The sequence below is a fragment of the Podarcis tiliguerta genome (genome assembly GCF_965153285.1).
Source record: "Podarcis tiliguerta genome assembly, chromosome: 12".
In the NCBI taxonomy this organism is placed as follows: Eukaryota; Metazoa; Chordata; class Lepidosauria; order Squamata; family Lacertidae; genus Podarcis; species Podarcis tiliguerta.
Genome location: NC_139545.1, coordinates 5,542,170 through 5,560,585, shown reverse-complemented (window position 1 = coordinate 5,560,585; position 18,416 = coordinate 5,542,170). Strand labels below are relative to the sequence as shown.

At 41.0% G+C, this 18,416-nt stretch overlaps 2 protein-coding genes across 6 annotated transcripts in view; both read right to left on the bottom strand.

The window, feature by feature from the left end:
• The window catches only part of LOC310661335 (uncharacterized protein), a gene marked incomplete at its 3' end in the record, with an annotated part of 330,664 nt that overhangs the window by 210,161 nt on the left and 102,087 nt on the right, over positions 1 to 18,416 (bottom strand). The gene's annotated exons all lie outside the window — the stretch shown is intronic.
• ELMO1 (engulfment and cell motility 1) overlaps positions 1 to 18,416 on the bottom strand; it is a 314,930-nt gene that overhangs the window by 260,309 nt on the left and 36,205 nt on the right. The window contains exon 1 of one of the 5 annotated variants that reach the window (XM_083407048.1): positions 8,599 to 8,745. The exons of the other annotated variants lie outside the window; for them this stretch is intronic. The gene's annotated coding sequence lies outside the window, so the exon portion shown is untranslated. Of the gene's footprint in view, positions 1 to 8,598; positions 8,746 to 18,416 lie in introns of those variants that run through there. 5 annotated transcript variants of the gene reach the window in all.

The following is an 18,416-nucleotide window of genomic DNA, read 5'->3' as shown; positions in this document are numbered from 1 at the left end:
ATGTTTACTCAGCAATAAGTCTCACTTTGTTCACTTAATTCCAAGTAAGTGCAGATAGTAACAGCAGCCTCACTGCTCTTTTGCTACTACAAAGTTACTTTTGGAACAAGAAAACCAGAGGCTTGAAATTCTCGTTTCATGTTTCATGAAACACTAAATGGATTTTTCACCATTTCTTGTAGTTAAACTATTTAAGAACATCAGTGATCTCTAACGATTGGTTGCAAAAGACTCTTAATACACCCCATGCGAAGATTCACTTATAAAGCATAAGGAAAAAAACAAATTCAACTTCCAGTATTAGAAAAAAAAACATTACTTCCTACAAAGTGAGCACAAAGGGGACATTATAAAGGGTGGTGGGGTGGTGTTGCATAGCCACATGTTGCTAAGCACAATTGTCACACACACACACACACACACACACACACACACCGCTTGTATTCAAGTCTAATGGCCTAGGCTTACAAAACCTGAAGCAGCAAATTTAACAGAAAGGGCCTTCTGAGAGCAAGCCTGATTAACAATTTTAGAAAGATAATACATACTAAATTAATTCCCCCAAGAGAGTTATTTTTGCGTTTAAATAGCATGGATGAGCAGCCAACTCTAAAGGAGTTGTAAATTCTGTCTGCTGGATAATACATTAAAGCCAGCGCAGTGAATTCACACTGCAGATATGCAGAGAAGCTTCCTTGCGGCATTCTTTAATCTGGCAAATGTTCAGCTGTTATCACCTCAGATTCGAGCACAATGAGCCCAACCTTAAACCAACTGAGAGTGAAACCATCTGCTGCAACAGGGTGGGCGAGCTATAGCCCTCCCACCAGCCGCAGGCAGCATGGCCCATGGTCAGAGGCAAGGCAACACCACCCAGCAAGATCAGGAGTTCTCCATGACCGTTGCAACACCTTATTTCATCCTTATCTGGTTTAACTACATCATAATACAGAACACAAGAGAAAATAGCAGTCGGTACCTGGTATAAGCTTCCAAGCTATTGCCATAGTAACATCCTCAGCATCGATGTGCCCCTATGATTTGCAATCTCCTTTGGCTCTAATGTCTAGGTATAATTCAGGCTGCGGAATCTGGTCTGTAAGGTCCTGCCTATTCAGAAGATAGTTACGTTGCCATCCCAGAGAATTGCGGTTTTGTTCATAATTTAATGGCACTACAGCCCATGGAATGTTTTCTGCACACATGTGCATAGCCTTTGAGCAATGGTTGCGCTATAAAATCCTAGTAACAGAAAGCTACCGAATACAACAAGCTACCCACACAATACCCGCTCCACATTTGTAAGGACATGGATCACTTAGTGAGGCAGCACATACACGTTGGAATTCCCTGCCTTTTGAGACCAAGCAGGTGCCTTCACTGTGCCTGCTAAAAACATTCCTCTCTAGACCACCCTACCCTGATGCTTAGAAAGTTGAGGAAATTTTAATCTGTTTTAATATTTTAACTTTTGTAATGCTTTAAAGTAGGGTTGTGAATTTTTCTTGATTGTACTGTTTTATCTTTTGTAATCTGCTATTGTAAATCAAGCAATATATAAAGTTTATTAAATAAATAAATTTGCAAGGATGCTGCCATGACCATTATGATGCTCTCCTAATGCAAATGTAACTCTGCCAGATCATCTGGCACGGCAGTTCACATGCTGGCTCAGATTTAAAATATTTGGATATTGTTGAAAAATGCTGATTTATTAGACCTGGAAAGGTCATAATAGATTTGGGTGGCATGCGTATTTATGGTATGATAAAGTAAAAGCACATAAAGGATTCCTGAATCACATAATAAGAAAGTCAATACACGAGATAGGGACTAAATATAAATATAAAAATATTTAAAAATAAATATAAAAAAATATTGGAATGAAAAACACCTTGGTGGCTCTCACCCTTGGAAGCAGTATCAGTGAAAAAGTTAAATATGAAAGGGAATTGGGCCACCTATAGGGATTTGTTAATTGAGGCAGAAGACCAGTTAATTGAAAAGAAATTGAAGATGTAAAAGAATTTATGACGAATTGGTTACAATACTACCAGGTAAATGATATTTTTAAGATAGATAAAAGAAATGGTTTTGATACAATAAGATCAAGGTCTGAAATATACCTGTTGGACAATAATGTGAAAGTATTATTGAAAATGTAAAAATTAGTGTTAGATTGGCATACAAAGGATGAAGAAGTTAAAGCTGTAATGATACATTGGGATAGGGATTTCAGGTATAATATTCAAATAAAATCTTGGGAGAAGTTATGGAGAGAAGAAATGAAATTTACTGCATGTTGTTTGCTGAAAGAAAATTATATAAAATGATGTATCATCAGTACCTTACACCAAGTAAAATTGCAAAGATGCATAAAGTAAGTTCAAAACTATGTTGGAAGTAAAAGGAGAACGAACGTACTTTTTACCATATGCGGTTGTCTTGCAATAAAGTAAAGGCTTTCTGGGAGATGATTTATAATGAATTAAAGAAAATGTTTCAAAATACATTTGCTCTAAAACCAGAGGCCTTTCTGTTAGGTATAGTAGGTGAAGAGATACCTAGAGAAGACAAATGACTACGTATGCAACAACAGCAGCGAGAGTACAGTATTGCTAGCCCAGAATTGGAAACAAGAACTACCATCGAAAGACGAATAGTAGACGAAACTGATGGACTATGCGGAGATGGAGAAATTGACAGGGAAGATCTTAAACCAGGAAGATCAGGTATTTGAAAAAGACTGGAATAAATTTTTACATTACTTAAAGGACCACTGTAAGCATCTAAAATCACTGGCAGGAATGTGAAGATGCTTGTAATGTGAAATTCTTATCATATGGGTATTTTAAAATGGAAAAAAACTATTAACTGGATAATTTATAAGGATGCAGATAACTTTGCATTATAGAAAGGACCCAGGGAGGGAGGGAAGTCTGATTGTTCTAAGGAACCTTTTATTTTTTTGGATGTGTGAAATTGTTAATGTAATAAAAATATACAAAAATGTGAAAACTATATATCCGCCTGGCCTTGCATTCTGGTTCCAAAACAGACCAGTCTGACGTCTCTGGAAAATTCACAATCAGGTTATGAAGATGACAGCCATTTACTGGGCACCAGCCTGGAGTTTCATTAATTATCCTAGCTAACAGCTTCCAGAAGACTTAGATATTTCATAAATCTGCCTCATCCTTTTAAAAGTCACCCCCACAACCCACCTCTTGCAAGAATAATCACTTCTATTTTTCTGTCTTCAACTTACTACCAATGAAGTTTGTTCAGCAACTGTGAGTTCTAATAATATGAATTGGGGGAGGGGGGTTCTTTCCATTAATTCTTAATAACAGCCACCATAATCCCATGCACTTTTTATGTTCGCCCTTAATGTTTTTCCTAAACAGGCAAGTTACAATTGTATTTACGTTTGCTTTTAAGGAAGATGCTCTAATCCCAGTATTGGGGGAAGGCACTTCTGTGCCACGTGTTCCCATCTGCGCAGTTCCCCTTTTCAGAACATCAGCTTTCAGATCCTAAAAACACGGTGAGGCTCATTACTGGTTCCTGTCCAGGAAAAACCCCTTCATGGATCACTGCCTTGCCATGGCAAAGGGGCTTGAATAACTCAGAGAAGCTATGAACTATGCCAAGCAGGGCAAAAAAACCGAAGATCATGGCCACTAGTCCCATCACCTCCTGGCAAATAGAAGGGGAAGAAATGGAGGCAGTGAGAGATTTTACTTTTTTTGGCTCCATGATCACTGCAGATGGTGACAGCAACCATGAAATTAAAAGACGTCTGTTTCTTGGGAGAAAAGCAATGACAAACCTAGACAGCATCTTAAAAAGCAGAGACATCACCTTGCCGACCAAGGTCCATATAGTTAAAGCTATGGTTTTCCCAGTAGTGATGTATGGAAGTGAGAGCTGGACCATAAAGAAGGCTGATTGCCAAAGAATTGATGCTTTTGAATTATGGTGCTGTAGGAGACTCTTGAGAGTCCCATAGACTGCAAGAAGATCAAACGTATCCATTCTTAAGGAAATCAGCCCTGAGTGCTCACTGGAAGGACAGATCGTGAAGCTGAGGCTCCAATACTTTGGCCACCTCACGAGAAGAGAAGACTCCCTGGAAAAGACCCTGGTGTTGGGAAAGATGGAGGGCACAAGGAGAAGGGGACGACAGAGGATGAGACGGTTGGATAGTGTTCTCAAAGCTACCAGCATGAGTTTCACCAAACTGCGGGAGGCAGTGGAAGACAGGTGTGCCTGGCGTGCTCTGGTCCATGGGGTCACGAAGAGTCGGACACGACTAAACGATGATGATCCAGGAAAAAGACAATGGTGCATGCAAGTTCTATGGTTATACGCCATGCACCAAGCAAGAAAAGCATCACCAATAATTAAGGTTTGTAAGTTTATCACATCGCAGTCAATATGTAAAAAATCAACATAGACGGTAACCACAATTGGAACCTACTTTTGACATGGAATACAATTGATCAAAACTTAAGGGGAGCCTAGTCAACTCAGCTGCTTTGCATACAGATTTAGTATTCTGTTTCAGACGAAATTCCACCTTCGGAAGACATTTCAACATAGCCAAAGCATTAACCTTTTTGGTAACTATAAATGAGGGTCTTACAGAGGATTCTCCCCATCCGCCACTCAATTGTTTCTATAACCCCTTGTGCACTCATCACGGCGGTGTCTAATTGTCCACATACATGACATAGTGGTTGTTGGAGGAAATCTAATGGAATGAGTTAAGGCAAATGGCCACCATCCTGAAAGCCAGCACACTCTTTTGGAAAACTCTCAAGAGCCTCTTAATCACCCTTGTTTTCCTTTTTTAAGCTTTCTCCACAAACAACTGTGTTTTGCTGCTGTGCTCAGGAGAAATCACTGTTTGCTTAATGCAGCTCCACAAAGGCTCTCGCAGCGCGAAACATTTCAAAATAAAGTTTTCAACTGAAGTAGGCAATTCAGAGCTTCCTAGGGGGTTTGACGCCTTTCAGGGGGAAAAAACCTTCAAGTGCTATAATTTTGCAGGAAAATTTGTCGCGCTGTGAGGGCAAAGGTGATCAATTTTGAAGTTCATCCCTCACATTTCAAAACTGATTTTTACACCAGAAGAGCTCAACTGCTTCGAACAAGGAATGTGTTCTTTAGCTTTCAGCCAATGTACTTATAAGCAGGGTGGTAACCAACAGGTCTTGATCCTAACCTCATCCTAGAGTTACCACTTCCCACAGAGGGAAGATGGGTGCATAAACTAGCTATCACTTTGGGGGGGGGGGTGTTATTTAAGTAAAATCTATCCAGGATAATAAGTACACAACTCCAGGTATTCAAAATGAACTGACACCCCCAAATAGGTCTATCAAGTAGAATTTGCAGTTCCACAAAGTTTAGGAATGCTCCAGCCTATCTGGTGCCTAAGTTTAGAATAATATTTGCACACCCACAAATGAAACTTACCAATAATCTAAATAATTAAAAGTTACATTCCTTAGTTATCTGGGTATAGTTATTTTGTTCTGATCATTATTTTAGGATTTATTTCATGCATAATATTGGTTTAATTATCGATTTTTATGTTAATTTCATGTCATGCTTTTCAGTTATTGTAATCTGTTCATCCAGATTTCTAGTAACTCACTGGAAGTTTTCTATTGGCTTTTTGTGACTCAGATTACTCCAGAAAAGAGAGACAAACTCCGAATTTACAATGAGAATCCATGTTGCCCAGCATACATCAGTGGGGGATGTGCTATCAGACACAAAGCTCACTTCACCATCTACCTCTGGGAATATGTCCCATGGTTTCTTCCCAACCAGGTAAAGCACCTATAGCTAAAAATTAACTGGATGTCCTGCTCTAACACACCATTCTTTCCCCAAGGACAGTCAACTCCAATTTACTGAACACTACCAACACACGGGACGCGGGTGGCGCTGTGGGTTAAAGCCTCAGTGCCTAGGACTTGCCGTTCGAAAGGTCGGCGGTTCGAATCCCCGCGGCGGGGTGCGCTCCCGTTGTTCGGTCCCAGCGCCTGCCAACCTAGCAGTTCAAAAGCACCCCCGGGTGGAAGTAGATAAATAGGGACCGCTTACTGGCAGGAAGGTAAACGGCGTTTCCGTGTGCGGCTCTGGCTCGCCAGATGCGGCTTTGTCACGCTGACCACGTGACCCGGAAGTGTCTCCGGACAGCGCTGGCCCCCGGCCTCTTAAGTGAGATGGGCGCACAACCCTAGAGTCGGACACCTTTACCTTTACCTTACCAACACACAGCCAACTGCAACTTCTTGCAAGGAAAGTCATGAAAAAGATGTGAACACAGATCCTATACACGTCTACTCAGGAGCAAGTCCCCCTGAATTCAATGAGAGTTGATCTCAGACTAAGTGTATATAGGATTGCTGCCTTAATGACTTTTTGCTTTCAACTCTCTGTTCACCAACCAACCAGAATTCCCTAAAGAGCTAAGATATTTTCCTTTCAATAAATATTCCTTGCTACTGAACACAAACATGCGATAGAACAGATCATGAAGTCCCACTGATCCTTCATTTTTTGAGAATTGCCTACTAATCCTAATGTACTGTCCATTGCTCAACAGTTCCCTGCCACTATACTGGACAAAAAAATGTGCCCATTTTCAACAATCCTTTGGGGGAACAGGGGAATTCTCGGATGTTCTCATTGGGACAGAGTATGTGTAAAGTCTAAGTTAACTTGACCCGGATTTTTTTAACAGATTTAAAACTACTGCCAGTCACCAAAATCATGCAAACGCAAATACTAAACAAAGGTCTAAAAAATACCCCCATATAATAATAATAATAAATTTTATTTTTACCCCGCCCTCCCCAGCCGAAGCCAGGCTCAGAGTGGCTAACATCATACAAATAACACAGCATACATAAAAACAGGCATCAATTAATTAAAATACATCTTAAAATTAATTCAGATAAATTAAAATCTGGACAAATGGCAGTTATGAGGTTAAGACTGAGAGCGGTTAATACTTGCCAGGACCAACTATTTTCACTGATCATATAAGGACAGGCTGGGAGGCCTCCATGCTTGTTCTTATACAAAGAAAAATAGGTCAGAATGCCCCCTGGCCAAAGTTCTGGCGGAACAGCTCTGTCTTGCAGGCCCTGCAGAAAGATGTCAAATCCCACAGGGCCCTAGTCTCTTGTGGGAGAGCGTTCCACCAGGTCGGGGCCACAGCCGAAAAGTCCCTGGCTCCGGTCGAGGCCAGTCTAATTTCCCCGGGGCCTGGGATTGTTTGCAGACTGTAAGGTATGCATGTTCCTGGGAGAACCAAACATTTCACAGCTTTATGCTGTACATTTAGGGTTTCCCGGGGACAGTCCCAGATTTACAAATCAGCCCCCTGACAAAATCCTATCATTCCTACCAAAGTTGAAAAGTGTCCCCGGATTCACTGAAAAAAATATGGTAACCTTACTGTACATGACTACACATATCCAACTGGAAATGCTTAAGCACTACCAATAAATGGAGTGATTCATACACCCCAGAGAACAAGTGGCAAACCAAGACAGCTCAGTAAAATTCAGATTTCATCCCTTATTAAAATAAAGCCACATGCCTAATTTCCAGCAACACCTTGATTTATTTGTGTTTATATTTTTTGAGATTACAACACTTAAAGTGAGCAGGGGGGCTTCAGTGAAAAACAGTTTGTCATCCAGTCCCAGCCAAGCAACAATGTACATCACTACTGGCCAAAAAAAGACTTTGGAATATTCAAAATATGTATTCCTTTTTTAAAAAAACAACTGATTTCTTAGCACATTGTGGAGCATTACCTTTAAAAAACAGCCCCTGCTGCTGCATATAGATTGAGAGGGCTGAATGTTGCTCAATTACAATGGCAATTGAGCTATGAAGCCGTTTGGAAAAATAGCAGGTAGCTTTCCTTTTTAAAAGGTCAGAAGTTCAAGGCTCAAGCGCTCAATTTTGAATAAAAAACATTCTTAATTCAAGGGCCAACTGTGCTCTTTAAAATGTATGCTTTTATTTTCTAAATGGCTTCCCCAGCTGAGCCCCTTTCTCTCTGCAATTCAAATCAGGGTCAAGATGCAGAATGTCTGAACAACAGGTTTATAGCCATGCAGGTGCTAAAGGGCAATGCCCCCTGCCCTCAAGGTCCCCAGGTCTACCAGCCCCCCAGCTACTTTTTCTCTGACCTACTTGGGTTGAGCAGGGGAAGTCTGGAGAGTGTTTTTATCTGCATTTGGAGAAACAGTCAGTTCATACATCCACAACAGTAACCAGAGGAGCAATGGCCACCGGGAAGAGAGGAAATGCTGTGATACATCTGCAGCAACCAACCAGGTGCCTTCACTTCCCCAGCTGCAACAAAACATGTCTCTCCCATATCGGTCTCTATAGCCACAGCAGGCGCTGTTGACTTCACCTTCAATGTGCACACCTCCACTGTCTCCCAAGACAAAAAGATGCCAACAGCTTGAACACCAGCAGAACAATCCACACAATTAGGATGAAACCTGGGGTGTCGGGGGGCAATAATGGGATGCATGGCCCCAGGTATCTTACCTGGCAGGTGAGTTCCTGTTCAGACATCAAAACTCTTTAAAACTCCCCTCACAGAGGCAAGCATGTGTCGCACGTCAGAACGGTCTGCCTCAGTTTCCATCCTCAGACATCTTTTGCAACTTGAATACGGTGGGACCTCGGGTTATAAACACCTAGGGCTACAAACACTTCAAGTTGCAGACTCCGCTAACCCGGAAGTAGTACCTCAGGTTAAGAACGGTTTCAGGTTACGAATGGACCTCTGGAACAAATTAAGTTCGTAACCAGAGGTACTACTGTATTGGAAATGGTGTATCTCAAGATTAAAAAGAGTTTGAAACAGAAGTAGTTCTGAACTGCCCAGCTTCGAATAGAGATTTTATTTACAGTGGTACCTCGGGTTAAGTACTTAATTCGTTCCGGAGGTTCATACTTAACCTGAAACTGTTCTTAACCTGAAGCACCACTTTAGCTAATGGGGCCTCCTGCTGCTGCTGCGCCACCAGATCACGATTTCTGTTCTCATCCCGAAGCAAAGTTCTCAACCTGCAGCACTGTTTCTGGGTTAGCGGAGTCTGTAGCCTGAAGCGTATGTAACCTGAAGCGTATGTAACCCGAGGTACCACTGTACAGAGGTACCACCATTCTACACAGATCTTCAAGCATGAGGATCTGCACTAGGTTTCTGTGATGTCTACCCAATAAGAATTCAGGAAATCTACCTGCAAGCACAGTCTCGTTCTACCATCACACTGTACAAACACAAAATAACAAGAGCCATGGTTAACCTTAACTATAGTTAGTCGAAACATATACACCTCAAACCATAGTTTACAAAGCTGGTTTGTCTCAGTCAACCATGGCTTTTTTGCTTTTGCTTTTTTTGCTTCTTAAAGCCTTTTTTATTATGCATAACTTACTGGATACAGCTAAAATTATGGAGATATAGGCATTCAGTAGAAAAGAGAAGTCAAGCATGGAATTATTTCATGGCCGTTTAAAGACACACAAATGCATCACACTTTGGCCTCACTTTAACTGTTGCTAACTCCTGCCTAAGTGACTAATGTGATGACTTTTTAAAATGTATTTTTATTAAAGATTTTCTTGGTTTACAAAAATATGTGCAATGTCTCTCTCTCTTCCCCCACCCCCCAAGTTACATTTTTTACAGATCAGTTTCATTTGTTGAGACATTAGGAAGAAAAGGGGGGAAGAGGTGGGGGGGTGAGCAGAGGTGGGGTCGGGTGGCGATGTTTCTATTATACTTAATATATGTGGGGTTTTGTGTCAGCGTCGCTTGTACAGGTTCTTTGCTATTCACTTGTGTTCCTTTGGTGGTGAGGGAGGTTGGGCTTGGCCCAGGGTGTGGTTGTTCATTTGTGATTGGTTGTGGTGATTTTTGTTTTCATGTGTGAGTGGGGTGGGTGGGTGTTTTGGGTCAGGTTAGCCCTTCGTCAACCATGTTAAGACGAGCAAGGGTTTAGGGCATCAACAACATGCAGACGCACTAAAGCTCACGATTCCTCTAACTTTGTATTAGTTTTCCCAGGCTGCACAGCAGGGCACATTTTTTACCTGTCTGCTCAACCTAGGCATTGTTCACATTTATATGCAATGGCTTTATTGTGGTGAGCAAGACTTTTACCGTAGCAAAATAGAAAAGCGTTAACATATGGCGATAAACAGCGTTGTGAAAATGAAGATTAACAATCTGACTGAACGAACAACAGCTGCCCCAATGTTCTGAAGGAGCTTCTAGCATTATTTAAGATTTGGGATGTTTTCAAGATCTGTGTAGTTCTATTAATAGCTGCTGATAAAGAATTGAGGGTAGAAATGGGCTTGGTATAGTATATAGATGACTTGTTAATTAATTTGCATTCAGCATATGACTTTATCTATAATAAGGGACTGAACAAAATGGACATACCTATATGGGAAGTTTTGGTGAATTTTCCTTGAGGGTGGGGAAATTTTCAGGGACTTTTATGGTGCAATAATTTTGCAATTCTTACAGTAGTAATTTTCCTACTAACTCTGGTATTTGCATGTTGGAGTTTTCTCTTTCTTGGCTGTGCTCATTGGAAGAAGGAAATGTATGAAAACTTGCATGTCTCAGTGCAGGTGTTGTCAAATTGCCATCCTTGACCCACCAAGGGCCATGTGAGTTTCATTCACATCTGTGGAAGATGAAGAGACGGAACGGCACATCCATCGCATTAAATATTTTTATCAATTTTAATTGTATTTTTATTCCTTCTTTTATCTCTCACATTGCATTTTGTTGTATTGCAGTTTGAATTCCATGAGACTAAAATTGCAATGCCATGTGTACGAGATCAAAAAGCAGTAACAATACAATGAAAAGTCATGGAATGTCTATCACAGCGCATTACAATTGCTGCAACAGGAAGAAAAATCACTGAGGAGTCTGCCAAGGCACTTGGAAATTTCCAAATGGTCCATGAGGAAAAAGTGTTTCGGAACCACAGCCTAAATACACTACTACACTTCTAGCTTCTCAAAGGCTTTTGAGAATTAAGGTGGGAGGGGGGTAGCAGACTTTGGCTGTCAAGGAAGCTTTTTGGCAGCAGCTGAGTAGTTCAGTCCTGAGTAGTTCAGTATAACATTTACTCAGAAATAAGTTTCTTTGTGTTTAATGGGACTTACTCTCAGGTAGGATGGCAGCCTAGGCTTTGGTTTAAGATTGGCACTGGGGAGAAGCATAGTTTCAGGCAGAAATTCAACAGGCTAAGATATAAGTAATAGTGCCACTGTATTCTGCTCTGGTCAGACCTCACCTGGAGTACTGTGTCCAGTTCTGGGCATCACAGTTCAAGGACACTGAAAAACTGGAAAGTGTCCAGAGGAGGGCAACCAAAATGGTCAAAGGCCTGGAAATGATGCCTAATGAGGAACGGCTAAGGGAGCTGGGCATGTTTAGCCTGGAGAAGAGGAGGTTAAGGGGTGATATGATAGCCATGTTCAAATACATAAAAGGATGTCACACAGAGGAGGGAGAAAGGTTGTTTTCTGCTGCTCCAGAGAAGCGGACACGGAGCAATGGATCCAAACGACAAGAAAGAAGATTCCACCTAAACATTAGGAAGAACTTCCTGACAGTAAGAGCTGTTCGTCAGTGGAATTTGCTGCCAAGGAGTGTGGTGGAGTCTCCTTCTTTGGAGGTCTTTAAGCAGAGGCTTGACAACCATATGTCAGGAGTGCTCTGACGGTGTTTCCTGCTTGGCAGGGGGTTGGACTCGATGGCCCTTGTGGTCTCTTCCAACTCTATGATTCTATGATATTTAGTTTATTTTGTCCTCTTTGGTAAGTGGGTCAGAGGGCCCAATCAAGTGCTGGAAACCTGGTGCGAACAGGTGACTAAGTCATGACTTACTTGCCACATTGCAATGCAGATTCAGTGCAACTAAATCAGGCCAACTCAAAATTATCCACCAACATCTGCAGCCTGAACGGGACAGGGGGAGAGGGACTTCCAAAACCCTGGAAAATGGTTAGCAAGAATGTGAAAAGCTAGAAGTTTCAATAGATTATAAACAAGCCTTAAATTAAACCTAGAATAGAAAGTCTCTGGAAAGTCCTGCTTCTTAGCAAACAGCTAGATAATGCTATAGCCACGAGTGACTCATTTTCCTTCCACGTCATTAACAGAAGCAGGATTAGTGACCAGTTTCTTGCTTTAAAGCAGCTATAATCGAAACAGACAGGATATAGATCTCCTATTCCCAAAAATTAACAGAAAGTCTATTTGATAGGCTTAATTAAGCATTATGATGAGGCAACGCTGAATATACATATAGTGATACCTCGGGTTACATACACTTCAGGTTACAGACTCCACTAACCCAGAAATAGTACCGGGGGCCACTAGGTGGCGCGTTGGAAGATGGCCGACAATAACATCTCTCTGACCCATACGAGGTATTAAGGGGCTGCTATGGGAAGTAGGCAGCCTTCCTACCCCCCCAAGGGTATGGGGGGGGGCTGCCCTGCCAGCGGTGTTCATAATGCACCCCCTGATCCGAGAGACGGGGGTGTGGAACACTTGGCAAAAGCCCTCGATGGAATCAGATCTTCCCGACGCCGATTCCAATCAGCGCGTGCTGGTTGCTTCAGCCTGGAATTTAATTGGAACTAATTGGCAATAACGGATTGGAAGAAGGCTGAAGCACATATATCAAGTGAGGCTCGAGATAAGGACTGCTGATTAATGCATCTCTGTGATCGGGAGTGACGGATGGATAAGTAAATCTCTTGATGAATTACCACCATGAGAATGTAAGGCTGGAACGAAGGGGGGGGGGGGTTGGAGGAAAAAACTCTCCTTAATTCCTTTGCATGGTATGACTATAATAATCCTCCACCCTAGAAAGAAATAAGATCGTCGCGTTTAAAAAAAAAACATAAACAGAACTTTAAAACTGTGTGGGGGAAATGACTACAATACGAGAAGATTGAAAGGCGAGAAGGAGGAAAATTCCTATGACGCAGTTAAAAAAACATGGCGTCTCGCAAAGACAGGCTGGCAGGAGAACAGACAGGAGGGGAGGAGATTCAGGACTTTGAAAAAGAAAGAAGGCTGGAATGCAAGTTTGACCTGACAGAGCCCCTGATAATGTCTGATTTATTGGGCTAGCCTGAGGAAAAATAATGGACCGACCGAAGATTAACTGAGGTCGCTCCTGAATAATATGAGCTTGGAAGAACACAAAACCCACACAGAGACGCCAAATCTTCAATCTGTTTATGAAAATCATCAGAGATCGCAAAGAAAGGAATAAATGATAACAACAAGAAGAGAAAGAAAGTAATAAAGATCTATCCGAATCGAACTGGATGGAACTGTTTAATAAAAGCAGCAAATAAGTGACGTCTGGAGTCATCTGGAATTTTGGACTCGTGCTGAGCTTGATGTATGGGTACCCCCCAAAAATTTTAAAATTTGGCTGTATAATTTGGAAATAATGTGATTTGAACAATGTGATGTGATTGGCCTGTTAATAAAAATTATTTCAAAAAAAAAAAAAAAAAGAAATAGTACCTCGGGTTAAGAACTTTGCTTCAGGATGAGAACAGAACTCGTGCAGCAGCGGCAGCAGGAGGCCCCATTAGCTAAAGTGGTGCTTCAGGTTAAGAACAGTTTCAGGTTAAGAACGGACCTCTGGAACGAATTAAGTACTTAACCCGAGGTGTGTGTGTGTGTGTGTGTGTGTGTGTATATATATATATATATATATATATATATACTGTATATGAAATGTACAGTTTGGACTGTTATGGTAGAAGTATTCAAGCTTTCAAGTTACACGGACTTCTTCAGCAAATCAGAAAGTTTCCTCAGACTACTGAAAACAGGGCCATTTTGTACATGTCCCAAGTAATCACATTCTTTCCTACCATATGTATGAGACGTAGGGTCTATATATGTAGGCTCTACTGTTACAACTCACACAAACCTAAGGGTGATTCATATGCTTCAAAGCCTTGCATATAGAGAGCGAAATGCACGCCATTGCTGAATGGGTTTGTTTCACTCAACCGAGCCATAGAACTTAAATATCCGCTTTATTCTCCATTCAGAAAGTTGCCCCAACAGAAAATGTAGCCTTTTAATGAGCACAAAACACACAGACATAAAAATGCCTATACTTTTCTTTTAAAAAACAAACTCTCCCCATCAAATGTGCTCAGTATAATATATTTTGTGGCGTTTCTACCCTTTGCTCTATTTTAATATAAACACTGCCATCGTGGAGTAGCACTTACACTGCAAAACCAAGAAATACTTTCACAGCAGATAATTAAAGCAGCCTAATTTGCAACCACAACTGTGCCCTGTTATCTGTGCTTTGTAGAATTATAGAGTTCTGTGCTCTGCAGAATTACAGTGACAAACTTTTACAAGCCAGAACAGCAATTAAGTGTTCCTTTGACATGGCATATAGCATGTTTTTAGAAAAATCTAAGAGCAGGAATACTAAAATTAAAACAAAAAGTAGCCACACCCAAAGTTTTGTGCCATTTTTAAGCAGGAGAAACTATCCCATTTTGGTGGGAGAATGCAGTAGACTAGGGCTCACCAAATCCGGTGTGACACTAACAAAGTTGGATTCTAAGTGATTAAAAGCACCATCTCACAAAGTTCTGCAGACACTGGGAAAACAGGCATTCCTCCTACCGGAATGATCTGCAATGAGCCTTCCGTGCACACTCTCCAAGTCACCTCTTTTGCTCTCAGGAGGAAGAGAGCAAAAGCTTCTGATTTTGATTTTATACTAACCACAGTTCCCTATGACATTCAGGAAAATGTGGTATGCTTAAAATTACTGCTAGTAAAACATTCATACCTGGCTTCAGATCCTCAATTTTCACTAACCATAGTTTAAACTAAGTTTAAACATAGTTTAAACTAAGCATATTTATACATGTTCAGATATCGAAGGGAATTCGTTCATTCATTCATCATTTTATTTGTATGCCGATTTGCACAAAAGAATCATGCTTCCAAACTCATTTACTATATAAAATAGTTAAACACAAAAGCCACAGATATGATTAAAACAAGACTAAAACCATAACGAATGGGCACTCAAGATAAAGACCCATTTATCCAGCTGGCAAAGCCTCCTGGAACAAAATCGTCTTCAATTGTTTCCCAAAAGACAGGAATACTATTCCACAAAACAGGGGCAGCTACACTCAAAGCCCTGCTCCGAGTTACTGCAAAGCGAGCTTCTGAGATCTTTGGAATTTGCAGAACAAACTTTCCTGCAGAATGCAGTGATCTACTGGGTATATAAGGGATCACCTGCAGCAATCTCCGTACCAACCCCAAGAGTAGCCCACCCACCCCCTGGGGGCATTACAGTAATCCAACGGTGAGTGTTTAAGCGCACCATTTATAAGTTACACTAACTATGTGGGGAAATAGCTTTTGATTGAATAATATGCGTTGATTCAAATAGCACACTTAACTTTCAAATTATTAAACACAGAATTGAAACAGTTGCATTAAAAAAGAATTAAGCGGCAGTAAAAGCTCCAGAAATAGTTATTTAGTGGAAGAGTTGAACATTCAAAAATTAGCTAAATTCAAAAGAAAGAGAGCATACATCTTAGCCTTCAGACTGAAAAGGAAAGGTTTAATAACCTGAATTCACCCTTGAGAACAGTTATGGGGTTTCTTTTTACTGGATTTGGTCAAAAGGTTCTGTTTCATGTTAGGCAAGAACAGAACGCTCTGCTATATTGCTAGCCAAGCTTCACACGCAACATCGTACCTAGATTTGTGTACATTATCACAATGTGTGGTAATTACACATTTTATTCTTGGATATGTATGTATATCTAATGGGAAATGGCATTCAACTGCATTCATCACACAATACAACAGATGCTACAAAGAAGAACACTACGTACCGTACATTTTTTACTTCAAAGACAAAATATTTGTCTGACATTATTTCAACCAAAGCAGCTGCTGGGATACAATGACTTTTTAACACCACCACCACACTCCCTTTCACGATGTTACTTGCCACCACATTCACAAAAACGATTCTTCAGCTCATATACGTATGTGAAGTCGGTCTTTTGTCCATTGTTCATTTCAGGAACACGCAGGCACGCAAATAACCATGATTTTTTGTTTATATTGCTTAAAACAGTACATAGGAGAATCCACAACATAAAAAGCCTCCCGCAGGAAATAAAACTAACACACTGATGTTTGAGATTCCAGCATTGTAGACGGTTGGGCTAGATGACCCTCAGGGGACTCTACAATTCTACGATTCTCTGATAAGAGAGGAAAGACTTAGCAAAACTCCAGTCTGAAACTATATTCTGGTATTACATGCAAAACAGCTCTTATGTGACTATTTATTTAATAGTCTGCGGGGTGGGGAGTCTCAGTTTACACTTAGAAATTTTAATAAATCACATTTCAGATAATGGCTCAATTTCCCTAACAATGTAAGGAATACAGATTGTTCCCTCGGCTCCACATGAGTTTCCTTTCCTGTTGCTCTTATTAAAACATTTTAATAAGCTGATCAATCAAACAAATGCCTCCCCAAACCTGAACATAAGAAGCGGGGGGGGGGGGGGCAGAATCATATGGCATGGATTCCATTTATTCAGGATGGTGAGTGTCTTGTTCTCTCATTATTAATGGAAGGTGGGGGGGTGGAGCAACATCTTTCATGTTTTGTTGAATATTTGCAGAAGTACTTTTCTTCAAGACGGCATACCTTTAATCTCAAGACATTTTTCCATGAGCTCCTAAGTAGGTCACCAACTCAACCTTCGCTGTTAAATTCTTCCTGCCTAAAGTTAATGCTTTTTCAATGCCTTACTGTTACAGAACGTTGGTTTATTCATAAATCCAATTCCTTTGCCTTCTCAAACGAAACTGTTTAGAAGTGAAAATGCTTTGTATGGTTTGCGAGGGAGTTGTTGGCCAATATTGCAAACCCCATACATGCCTTTTAACTTATTTCTCATGTGCCATTTTCTGCAAAATCACCCTTGAAAGCTAGCTCTGTCTCAGAAGGCTAAATGTGCTCGCTGAGCCGAGCTAATTAGTGATCCCTTTTTCCCTAAAGGACACGTTCATAATGGTCTTTTCTTGAATTATGATCGTAGTGCTTTGTTTCAAACTATAATGAGAAGGCATGTGCTTTTAATAGACAAGCGAAGCATCATGCCGAAGGCCAATGAAAATGTGTGTTTTGTGACCAGGGATCTAAACCCCTGTAAATTCAAGTGCAAACATAACTCTGACAATTATGACAATTCAAAAGAGAATCAGATTTGGTTCTGAAGGTTAGTTTCTACTTTATTTTGCAGTTACTATTGTACTCCTCCCTATGTATAGATAATATACAGCCTTGCCGTACTCCTTTCCCAATTTTGAACCAATCAGTTGTTCCATACCCGGTTCTAACTGTTGCATTTTGTCTCATATAGAGATTTCTCATGAGACAGATAAGGTGGTATATTATCTCCCTGCTTATTCAACTTATATGCAGAATACATCATGCAAAAGGCTGGACTGGATGAATCCCAAGCCGGTACAGTGGTACCTCGGGTTACATACACTTCAGGTTACATACACTTCAGGTTACAGACTCCGCTAACCGAGAAATATTACCTCGGGTTAAGAACTTTGCTTCAGGATGAGAACAGAAATCGTTCAGCGCCAGCGCGGGAGGCCCCATTAGCTAAAGTGGTGCTTCAGGTTCAGAACAGTTTCAGGTTAAGTATGGACCTCCAGAACGAATTAAGTACTTAACCTGAGGTACCACTGTAGAAAAGCAATGGTAAACCTAGACAGCATCTCAAAAAGCAGAGACATTACCTTGTCAACAAAAATCCGTATAGTTAAAGCTATGGTTTTCCCAGTAGTGATGTATGGAAGTGAGAGCTGGACCATAAAGAAGGCTGATCGCCAAAGAATTTATGCTTTTGAATTATGGTGCTGGAGGAGACTCTGGAGAGTCCCATGGACTGCAAGAAGATCAAACCTATCCATTCTTAAGGAAATCAGCCCTGAGTGCTCACTGGAAGGACAGATCGTGAAGCTGAGGACCCAAGACTTTGGCCACCTCATGAGAAGAGAAGACTCCCTGGAGAAGACCCTGATGTTGGGAAAGATGGAGGGCACAAGGAGAAGGAGACGACAGAGGACGAGATGGTTGGACAGTGTTCTCGAAGCTACAAATATGAGTCTGACCAAACTCCGGGAGGCAGTGGAAGACAGGAGGGCCTAGTGTGCTCTGGTCCATGGAATCACGAAGAGTCGGACACAACTA